Consider the following 12,033-nt stretch of genomic DNA (forward strand, 5'->3'; position numbering starts at 1 on the left):
AAGTCACATTTCATTGCATTGCAGAATATCGGACAATTCCCTTAGGTTAGCTGAGTGCAGTGCTTTGATTTAGGCACTGCCTATTTCTTTACTTTGCTGTCTCATGGAGCTTTCACACGCTCCCAGGACCATGGTGGCTGCAGGTCCTCCTCACCTGAAGGCAGAAGACTGGAGCCTGATTCGACTCTCTAATTCACAGCCTCATCCTTCCTGCCTCTGGTGTGCAGGGGGCTCCTGAGACACAGACTCCACAACAAGACATCCCCAGGGTTGGGAAACTGCTCCAAGGAGAGCCAGGCAAAGGTCAGATCTTAGAAAGGAAGTGATAGTTATTTGAATATTACAAGGGTCAGTTCGATAATTACCCAGCTGAAGTGAGCCGTGGCCCAGGCCCCCAAGTTACAAAACACACCACAGGCTCTTTATTAGTGACTCAGGGCCTCAGTCAGGGATGCTGACTGTTTCCCTAACCCCTCTGGCCACAGTCTCTCAGCCAGCCCTGCAACATGCCTGTCAATCCTATAGGATTATTAATAGAAGCTAATCAATAAAGATAGACATGGGGCTTTGGTGCAGCAGGCAAGGTCATCCAACTGCAGGGCAACCCCCAGCCTCTTGCTAAGCCCCTGATCTTTAACTGATGTTCCCTGCCCCAAAGGTGCAGCCTCTGAAGACGCGACAAAGGAAGACTGCAGTCCTGTCTTTCTCCTGAGTTTATGGTGGAGACCTTAAGAAGAGGCTCAGGGAGGAGGTGGGGCCGTTCTGGGAGACCACTGGACATGTGCCTTCTGGGGCTTCCTGGGTGGAGGGGTGCCCTTACTAGGACGACTTCCTGGGGGGACCATACTTGTTCAATTTCATCTACTGGGTGCCTGTCTCTCTCCTTCCCTCCCCACAGGTACGGTTTTAAATGGTCACAATGTGTATTTTTATTTATTTATTTATTTTGCAGTATGTGGACCTCTCACTGTTGTGGCCTCTCCCATTGTGGAGCACAGCCTCCGAAGTGCAGGCTCAGCGGCCATGGCTCACGGGCCTAGCTGCTCCGCGGCATGTGGGATCTTCCCGGACTGGGGCATGAACCCGTGTCCCCTGTATCGGCAGGCAGACCCTCAACCACTGGGCCACCAGGGAAGCCTACAATGTGTATTTTTAAAGTTAATTTAAGCTACTGTAATGATGTTTATTCAATTATAAAATTATTATATTATCTTGTAAAGTGGAAGAATCTTTCTCAGAAGTAATCATGATTCATGTTTGAAGCACTTCTTCTTAATATTTGTAATGCATAGATGTCTCTCTAGCACATGAAAATTGCAGCTGTTATGGGTACCTACATTTCCCTAATACACTCTCCCATGTTTACATTTCTCTGTCCCGGACATTTGCATAGGTGCATTTTTCACTCCTACAAACAAGGCTGGGACCATGATCTCAGCTGAGACTGCTGACTGCATCCCTGAGTCTTTTCTTAGGAGAGATTCCTCGAGTGGAATTGCTGAAATTGTGGACGTGCAAAAGCTCTTACTACACATCGTCAAACTGCTGTATGGAAAATGTGTGCCAGATTGAAAATCCTGCTGAAACTCAGACAGAGGTGTCCCGGGGCGTCATGGACAGGACTCAGCATTGCCTGCTGAAATCCGGCAGACCAGGCAAAGCTTTAACTTGCAATTTATCTGGATGCAATAATGTTGGAAAATCATTTCCTAACTTGGAGTATTTTTGTTTCTAACCTTATATTTTCATACGTGTCTTTTTTTTTTTCCATTGATTTTTTTGGTAGAAATTATGCTTTAAGAATAATAATCTGACACATGGATTACAAATTCACTTGAAAAAAAATGGATTTGTAAAAATATTTTTTTTCTCCATTTAGGATATTTTTAATATCATAACCTTCCATTGCAGTGGAGATTTTCCATTGCTAAATGTGCTTGAAGTGTCTCATTCCTCAGATCAGATAAAGATAAAATAGTTTATTCTGTACAGTAATTTCTTAATCCACTTGAAGAATATTTTTCAAAGGATATAATTTGAGTTTCTGTCATCTTTTTCAAATACTTATTTTGGGAATTTATTTTCTGAATAATGTGTCCCTCCTTATTCTGTTAGTTGCATTTATGGCCACAGAACAAGTACTGAACCAGAGTAGGGTCAGCTTCAAGGAGCCTGTTCTGTTCTCCTGACCATCAGCTTGGGGACGAGTACTGGTCAGTGGACAACGTCATCTCATATTGAGAGTGACTAGACCCCCTTCGTCATTCTCATTTGTTCTTTACATTCTTTTAAAACAATTATTTTCCCTTATGGTTTATCATAGGATATTGAATATAGTTCCCTGCGCTATGGAGTAGGTCCTTGTTGTTGATCAATTCTCTATATAATAGTTTTCCTCTGTTAACCCCAAACTTCCAATCCATCCCTTCTCCGTCTCCCTTGGCAACCACAAGTCTGTTCTCTATGTCTTTGAGTCTGTTTCTCTTCCATAGGTAAGTTCATTTGTGTGATATTTTAGATTCCACATATAAGAGATATCACGTGGTATTTGTCTTTCTCTTTCTGACTCACTTCACTTAGTATGACGAGTTGCATCCTCATTTTTAAACATTTTGTTGTCAACTTTTGTTGTTATGTTCCAGCTGAAGTTTAGAACATTTTGTGTCTTGGTGAAAACCTGGGCTGGGGACAACCTTATGTCTGGGCAAGTGTGGGAGAGGGCAGCTCGCATTTCTGGGGCTCTTCTGTGTGGTGAGAAACAAAGCAACTGTGCTTTATGTATCCTTGTACTTTGATCGCATCAGTGCTGTTGTCAGCATTTTCTAGAAGAGAAAGCTGAGGCAGAAGGGGTTGGGCAACTTGCCTGGGTTTCACAATGAACAGAGGCAGAGCTGATGCATGGTGCAGGCAGTGTGAGGACACGTCCCACCCAGTCCCTCCCTCCCCAAATCAGAAACAGCAAAGAACCCTCCTCATTTGTCATGATGTTTCCTGCCAATAAAGCTTTCAACTTTCTTCATACAGAACTCACACACCTGAGGTGAGGGTACTTCTAAGTGGTTATATTTAAAAGACTTCAGTATTTTTTTTTATAACTTCTCCCATAAATTTCCTAGTCCTATTTTCATAGATTTATTCTTAGAATTTTTGTTGCTGTTGTACAAGTTGTATCTTTACCTTTGTGTGTATGGTGAGTTTGGAGGAAGTGAATACAGCTGTTTTTCTTGTTATTGGTATTATATTGTTTTCTATCCTGAAATCCTGATGAATAGTTTATAGTGAGCAAGAGTTAGTTGATTTTCTGGAATTTTCAGTATAGATAATCATGTCTTCTAGAAACAAGGAAAATAGTGTCTCATCCTTACCAATGCCTATTCATCATATTTCTTTTTTAAATATATAATGTCTTTGAATTGTCGATTGTAAAAAAAAATGTTAAATAGAAGAGAGTGATGAGAGGTAACCTTGATTTCTTCCTGATTTAATAAAAATGCTTCTAATCTCCCATTGCTAAGGAGTATGCAGCCTTTAGTGGATAGCTTTATTGCAATAAAGATGTCTTCCTAGTTCTCTAAGAATTTTTCTTGAATGAATGTTGAATTTTATATATTTTTCTCTCTCTAATGAGATAACATGTTTTATTTTTTCTCTTTTAACATATTAATCTGGGTGAACTAGGTTGATAGAATTTCACATGCCAAACCATCCAAATATAAATGCTACTTGTTAATTACATATTACTTTTATATACACCACTAAATGTCTTCTTTTTAATTCAATATATTATTTCATTTTATCTGTTCTAGTAGATTTTTTTTATTTTGTTTATTATCACTTTGTAGTCATCTCAAAAATTTTTAAAAATGGATCCTTACCTATCATTAACTCCTTTAAGTTGGCACTTTTCTATATCCCAAACAATGAAACCTCTAAGAGCAATTTAACTTGATTTTACACCAATTCTTCTCTCACATATTGTCATATGTTTTATTTCTATACAGGTTATAAGCCCCTCATTGTTATTATTTTTGTTTTAAAGACAATATATTATAAAATTATTGATACATTTTTCTTTTTCAATGACCTTTCTTTTTCCCCAGTTCTCTGCTTTTTTCTGGAACCCTTGTCTTTTCTCCTGAACAAGGCCCTTTCATAGTTTCAATAGTGTGAAATCTGATGGAAACAAATACTCTCAGCTTTTGTCTAAAAAGATCTTTATTTTCCTGTAATGTTGGAGCAATATTTTCACTGAGGATAAAATTTCAGAGCTTCAGGTGGTCATCCCTCCTCTTCCCCTGAAGTTAATGGATACCCACTCCACCCCCAGTGCTTTTAATATTCCCCTTTATCTTTGGTTTTAAACAATCAGACAATGATATGATTAATTGCAGTTATCTCTGCATTGTGCTTTGAATTTGCTGAGTTGTAAGCAGATTAGCTGTTTGTGAGTTGATGTCTTATCATTTGGAAAGTTCTGGGTAATTACTTTTCAATATTGCTTCTGTTTCATTCTCTCATTCATATCTTCACTCATATTTCTCTCATGCTCTGTTCTGCTGTTTCCATTCTTTCTTATCTTTAAAATTGAGCCCAAATACTATATTCTGAATTATTTTCAAGTTTATAAATTCTATCTTCTGCTTTAATTTTAAAATTAAGTCAATATACTTTTTTAAAAAATTATATTTTGCAGTTTGTATTTCTAGAAAGCTTATTGATTATATTTTGCTCAGTGTTGTTTGTCCATTTGTCCATATTAGTCATACTTATTTTGAAGTCTTTACTCACTAATGACAATATTTGATTTATCTCCTATTTGCTTCTATTGAATATTTTATCTCTTGATTCTTTGCCATTTTTTCTTGCTTTTTGATTATATATATATATATATATATATAATTTTAACATGTGCTGGAGTTAGTGTATAATTTATTGTAGGGCTTCTGAATTATATTCTCTTCCTCTAAAGAGTGTTGATTTTTTTTCTGCCTTTTTCTGTTAAATTTGATTTGCTGTCCTTTTACAATATGTATATTTTTTACGTATATGGTCATAACTCCACTGTGATTTCTTTAACTTGTGAATTGGATGTGGGTTGTTTGATTCTGAATGGGTCGGGATGGAGGCACTTTCAGTTGTTAATTTCTAGTTTCAGTCCTTGGCTGTCAGAACCCAGAGAAGGAAGCAAAGAGGGGGCAGCATCAGGACCATCTACTCATGCATCTCTCCATTGTCGAGGAGGAGGCCCTTTACCAGAAGCCTTAGCATATGTCCTCTTACATCTCTTAACAGAACTTGGTCCCTGGACTAAATCACTGGCAAAGAGGAAAGGACCATCATGGACCATCCTCAGAGTCAGGTACATGGTCACCCAAATGTGATCAGGTCAGTAGAGAAAGGAGGAATCAATATTGGTCTGCTAACCAATAAAGTCTGCCGAAAACATTGTGCCGAGTCACTGCATATGACAAGTGAGTATTCCTTTGTCAGAATTGCTGTGAAAAAGTGCCACAGACTTGGTGGCCTAAACAACAGTAATTTATTTTCTCACAGTTCTGGAGGCTGGAAGTCCAAGATATCAGCAGGACTAGTTTCTTCTGAGGCCTCTCCCCTTGGAATGTAGATGGCTGTCTTCTTCCTGTGTCTGTGTCCTAATCTCCTATTCTTATAAGGACACCAGTCATATTGGATTAGGGCCCCACCTGTGTGACCTCACTTTACCTTAATTACCTTTCTAAATTCCCTATCTCCAAATACAGTCATATTCTGAGATACCAGTGGTTTGACTTCAACATATCGATTTTTGGGGGACACAATTCAGTCCAGAACATAAACCAGTGGGCAATTCTCTGATCTTGGCTTATCTGAGCTGTTAATAATAGTTGACATGTGATCAACTGCTCTTTCAAAAAAAAAAAATCTCCTCCACTGGCTCTTGAAAAGTTACTCCTAGTTCTTCTACCTCACTGAGTGTTTCTTTTACTTGCACTATTAGAGGATAACACTCAACTGTCATTTAAAAATTCCACCTATACACGGGTGATTCACAAATTATCCCTCCAATCCAGACCTCTCTCCTGAACTACAGTCCTGTAAGTCCAGCTACATTCTCAATATTTCCACTTAGATGTTCAAGAAGCATCTCAATCTTCATGTCTTAAAAGGAACTCAATCTTTATCCCCAAACATTCTTCTCCCATAGTTTTCCCCATCCTGGTAAGCTATAACTACATTCTTCAATTTGTTTTAACTAAGATCTTAGAGTCATAATTAGATCCTTTCTCTCTCTCTCTCTCTCTCTCTTTTCACTCAATGTGTAACTCAAGAAAAAATTCTGTCATTTCTACTTTAAAATATATCCATATTGCAACTACAATGTGGAATCCCATTGACGGGACTTCCCATCTCCCTGAGTGTGGAGACCTGGCCCCGCTTCCTCTCTGGCCTTATTACCTGTTACTCCCCTCCACCTTATCATCCCCACCTCACTCTGCTACCACAATACCACCTCCCCCTGTCCTTGAATTTGCAGAAGACCCTGCCAAGACCACCTGCACTCCCTCTGCCTAGACACTCCCTTAGCTGATTTTGGTCTGGTCCCTGCTAAACCCCAGCCTGCTACCCAAGACCACCTCTCCTGACACCCCACTCTGCTTTATCTCCATCACTCATCATTCCCTGGGGTCTTGTGTGTTTGTTTGCCCATCCCTCTCCACTGGATTAGGATCCCTGGAGAACAGACACTTATCTCATAGATCTCTGTATCCTCAGAGTCTGGAAGAATGCCTGACAATAATTAGTGCTAATGAATATCTTCCAAAGGCAATTGTATGTGTGCCATTGTAACTCACATCTCTTTGCTAGTTAATAAGTTTGAACATTTTCCTCTTGTGTGGGTGACCTGTTCATATTTGTGTCCATCTTGGCTTCCTGATATTTTTCCTTTTAATTTCAGACCATCAGTGTTAGTAAGCTCACTTCATTCCATCCCATAAGAGTTGGAGTCTCCTGGCGGTTACCCCTGCCTCTGCACAGATGGACCCACAGGGAAGCCACGTCATGTATGATGTCACACCAGAAGCTAAGTTTCCTCCAGGTGCCAAAGCTGAAACATGCCCTTCTGCTGGGCTGTATCTTCAGCACAGATACATCAACCTTGAATCTGAGAAACCTGCTGAAATCTGAGAAAGCTGCTGAATGCAGCTCCCTTTGGGTCGAGAGAGTAGAGACGTCACAGCCGAGGCCCCCAAGTCTGGGAGCTGGGGACCCGTCACCATGGGCTGGCTGTCAGTGTGGCAGCAGCAGGTTCTAATAAGGCACAGATTCAAGGGGAGCTTGCACCTCGACTCCCTGGTGAGGTGATTATGATTTGTTCATGGGCATTAGCAAATTTTGCTCAAATGTGCATTGGACCATGTTTCTGCACATTTCATGAATAATTAAAAATGGAAGTCTAAACAGTTCACGTGTGGGATTTGTGTATGATTCTCATGATAAAGACAATCACCAAGGTCTTAGAACTTTATCAAGAGCACAGGATGTTTCAGTAGCAGCTTATTCATGACGTAGGCTGCATGGGAACTTTAAACCGCACCCCCCCCCCTTTAAAAAAGGTGATTCATGGGGTCTGTGTTCTTGAAGACAGTGTGTTTTTAACAAAAAGAAAAAGAAGGCTTTAAAATATTCAAATGATGCTTTCACATAGCCTGTATGAACACAGAACACATTCTAAGATTCCAGCATTTTCGACATCCTTTATCTGTTTTCACTTACAAAGGCTAACGTGTTTTCAACTGTATGATAAATCCATTTTTTAAAGCGATCGCTTTGACCTCTATTATAGGAAGCAAGTGGAAGCAAGAGATGCGGTGACCTGGAAGGACATCATTTCCTAGGAGTCAGGCCCTAAATGTTCATGATGAAGTTGCTCAGAGTGGAGCTACTCTGAGGGCCCCTCATGGCAAACACCTATCCAGAGCCTTGGAGCCAGCCCAACAGGGCCACTGGACTCCTCTGCCCTCTCCTCTGCTCCCACCCAGCCCTACCCACACCCTGGACTGTGGCTCTCTCTCCCCAGCTGGGTCTGTCTTTGTCCTTGTTGTCCATTCTCAGGCCTGAATCCACTGCAGATGGACCTCAGATCTGCCCTTCCCTCCAAACCCTCAATGCCCCCTGTGGTCCTGATGTGCCCACAGGTTCCAGCCTCGCCCACCCTCCCTACCTGGCTGTTCTCAGTCACCTCACTCACCCCACTGGCTTCAAACACGCTGGCCTCCCTGGGGCCCTGACCCTGCTCTTCCCACCATCTGGAACGTTCCTGCTCTCTCTCCCTCCCTGTCTTCTGGTCTCTTGCAGCCAGGCCTTCTCGCAGTCCTAGTTAAAAGTGGCAGCACCTCCGTCCCCATCCCTAAGTCATGGCCCTGTGTTGATCTGCCTCAGACACATGGAGGCATAGTTTATTTAGTTATTGATTATCTGCCCCACACACCTGTGTCCACTCTAGTGAGAGGAGGCTTTTCTCCTATTTTGTCCACTGTGTGTCCAGGATAAGAATGCCTTACCTGCAGCACGTCCTTAATCAGTATTTGTTGAATAAATAAATTCTTAAAATGTCATTAGGCCTTTCAGGGCCACCAGGCTGAAGGTCAAGGGCACCTGCAGTCCACATGCTCCCTCTGTAACCCGCCCCGCAACCCTATCATGCAGGAGGCTTCCGGATGTTGCGGGAAAGGCACTCGGTGGGGACACAGATGCCCTGGGACCCCTGACGCTGAGCAGCCCTGCCAAGCACATGATGGGCTAAATGCATGTCTCCTGTGGGGAGTGTGTCGGGGACTCCTCACCTATGCGCCCCCATCGCCATCCCCAGGGCACCCAGCTCTGCTCCTTTCCATGGGGTGTCCCGAGGACACAAGGCAGATGTGATAGACCCGCGGGGATATCCCAGTAACAAATGGAGAACATTCTCAAAGGAATGCCTTTCTTCCAAAAAAAGCAAAACAACAAAACCTCCGTCCTCCCACGTGGAGGCAATAGGGCCCACACGTCACCTCCTTTCTTTCCTACGTCCCCAATGGGCCCCTGAAAACCAGCGGGGATTTCACTATGGGCCACTTCTGCACAAAGAACGTGGCTAAGTGTCACTAAGTCACTCAAGTCACCCACGTGGGGAAGTGCCCGACGTTTTCGAACTTCTAGATCTTTAACTTTTCTGTGGCCGCTCAGCTCTATGGTTCACTGTTAAAACAGCTGAGATAGGAGCAGGCCCTGCAGGATGGCCCTCATGGAGAGAGAAGAGCAGTGCGTTTCTCGGTGTGGGGGGATGGGAGGCGGAGGGGGGCGGAGGGGAGGAGCGGGGCGGAGGGGAGGAGGGTGTGGGGTGGAGGGGGAAGGGTGGAAGGGGGAGGGGAGGGCTGGGCAGCTTGGATTCAGCGAGAGTAGCGTTTGGAGCAGCAGCGAATTGTGCATCTGAGGAACAAGCAAGTGAAAACTTCCGGTAGCTTCTCCCCACGGGGGCTGCTCTTTAGTGTAGGGACTTGAGACGAAGCCTCGGTCATCTCCTCACGTCCCTCCCAGGAAATCAGGGCAGGGCCGGCCTGGGATGCTGGTCAGATGCTCCCTGGGATGTGGGCCCTGGAGGTGGCGCCCTGCTCCCGGGGACTCTCTCTCGCTGAGGCCTGGAGCCCACTCCCCGCACACCTTCCCCACTCTCCAGGCTCCACCAGACTCCAGCTCAAGGTTCCAACAGCGGGCAGCCAGAGGGGTCTGCGCTCGAGAGAGGGTGGCGGCCTCAGCCGGTGAGCATGCGTCTCAGTTCTCTCTTGTCTTCTGCTTCCGGCCCGACCCCGTCCTCGCCCCCGGATGCCTTCTCTCCCCTGATGGGCTCTGGCCAGAGCAGCAGTGGGAGAAGGGGTGGTGTCACCCTCCTAGACTGGCACGGGTGACAAAGGCAGAGGTGACTCCGGTTCCGCCGAGCCCCTGACCTGCACCTGAGCTCTTTATCACTGGCCACGCCCAGGCCACCACGTGGCGGCTCGCGCTATGCTTACTAAAGGGGTGTATTTACCCCCGCTGTCCCCCTTGCCTTGACGCATCCTCATACCAGACTCACAGTTATGGGTTGAATTGTGTCACCCCCTCCCAAGAAAGTCATATGTGAAGTCCTCACCCCCCGCCCCCCTGGACCTCAGAATGTCACCTTTTTTGGAAATAGGGTCATTGCAGATGTAACTAGGTGAGGAGAGGTCGTAGTGGAGCAGAGCCCCTCAGGTGAGGAGAGGTCGTAGTGGAGCAGAGCCCCTCATCCAATAGGACGGGTGTCATGAAAAGGAGAAATTTGGACACAGACACACACAGGGAAAAGCCCTGGTAGAGACTGGAGTTCCGCAGCCACCGGCAAGGACCTTCCAGAAGCTTGGAGAGTGGCCTGGAGCAGATCCCACCCTGCTGCTTCCAAAAGGAGCATGGCCCTGTCCACACCTGGGCTGGGGCATCCCACCTCCAGACTGAGAGACAGTAAATGCCTGTTGTCTAGGCCCCGTGGTTTGTGACACTTTGTTAAGGCAGCCCGAGGAGACCAGCACGCACACCCCAGGACGTGACGATGTGGAGATGGAGGCAGTGGGTCGTCTGAGTGTTGACCCAGAGGCTTAGGTGAGAACCACACATTTCTGATCTGCTGAGGACAAGAAAGATAATTCCACCCAACCATTTACCATTAACAAGTAAGTGAGACCCAGAGAGATTAAGTGACTTGTGAGGATATGATGACTAAAAACAGCCATCAGCCTGGAACCCAGGCCTCCCCAGCCCCAGGTCAGTGTTCTCTCTGTTGCCTGATTTTTTTCTTGAACTTTTATTCTGAGCTCATCAAAAGAGGCCACCACTACCTGGCTTCTCAGTAATGAGATTTGCTCTGGGGCCATCGTCAGGGCCAGAGCATCCAAGACCACAGCCCAGCATCATCCCGGGTGAAGCACAATCCATGGGGCACCTTCTCAACCCCAAATGTGCCCACATTGGTGGGAGGTGGAATGGAAGCGTGCATGGCCTCCAGGTGTGAGGCGGGCGCTTCCAGACGGGCAGCGGTCAAGACAAAGAATGCCAGCAGGGCCCCGCCTGATACTTGCCAGGCAAAACTGCATGTGAGGAGAGGACGTATCCACTCCTGAGGTTTTACTCTGAGGACGAAGACCACAGCACTGATTGTGCAGGGTGAGCAGAGTTGCCTTCTCAACGCAGGGATGACACAACTAGAATGGTTTAAGGGTCCACACAGAGAGGATTCATGTGAGAACCCATGGGTGGATGCCTGGCCTCTGTCCTTGAACCACACCATTTCAGAGAAAGTGGCCATGGAATCAGGCACATGCTTTCAGGGGGGCATGAACACAGACACTTGAAGATAATAACCTACCGCTGGTCAAGAAAAAAATCAAAACTTTCAAGTAATGAATGGGAGTATTTGTTTTGGCAGGAATTGTCTGATGCGCTGGCCTGGCGTCTACCTCCGATTGCTAAGGTGGGTGTGGCCAGAAGTCATGTCCACAACAAGTGGAGTCGTTGTGCCCACTGGTGATTCTGCTTAATGAAATGTTTTCACCTGAGCAACCACGTGAATCTAACACAATATTGCCTGTAGGGCTGCAGCATGAGCCTCACACCTGCAACAGTCCACCCAAGACGCAGGCCAGAGAGAGAGGCCGAGACACACAGAGGGGATGCTTTTGGTAAAGAGACTTCAGGTTCCCTAAAACTAAAGTATCCTGATGTGTGTTCTGCACATCAAGCACACCAGTCTCTTAAAAGTTCCAAGAAAAGCCCAAATCCCCTTCTTCCTAGGGGACAGTGTTTATGTCCCTTCTCTCTGGAGGGAGGCTGGATGGAGGGGGAGATGGGAAGGATGTCTCAGGTGGAGGAGGGGGAGATGGAGGGTCAGAGAAGGGCAGCTAGGGAAACACAGGCTCCCCAGACACAGGGAAGGGCTAGTTCGTGAGCCCAGTGACTGCCTTGAATTTCTATGGGGTTTCTCCT

The 12,033-nt window shown here is 45.2% G+C and overlaps 1 long non-coding RNA gene across 1 annotated transcript; it reads left to right on the plus strand.

Moving 5' to 3' along the window:
- The first annotated feature begins 2,957 nt into the window (after positions 1-2,957).
- LOC132596978 (uncharacterized) lies at positions 2,958-7,390 on the plus strand. The gene is made up of 3 exons (XR_009563266.1): positions 2,958-3,040; positions 5,293-5,471; positions 6,956-7,390. It is a non-coding gene; the product is annotated as an uncharacterized lncRNA (long non-coding RNA).
- The last annotated feature ends 4,643 nt before the right edge of the window (positions 7,391-12,033 follow it).

This window comes from Globicephala melas, chromosome 3 (assembly GCF_963455315.2).
Source record: "Globicephala melas chromosome 3, mGloMel1.2, whole genome shotgun sequence".
Taxonomy (NCBI): Eukaryota; Metazoa; Chordata; class Mammalia; order Artiodactyla; family Delphinidae; genus Globicephala; species Globicephala melas.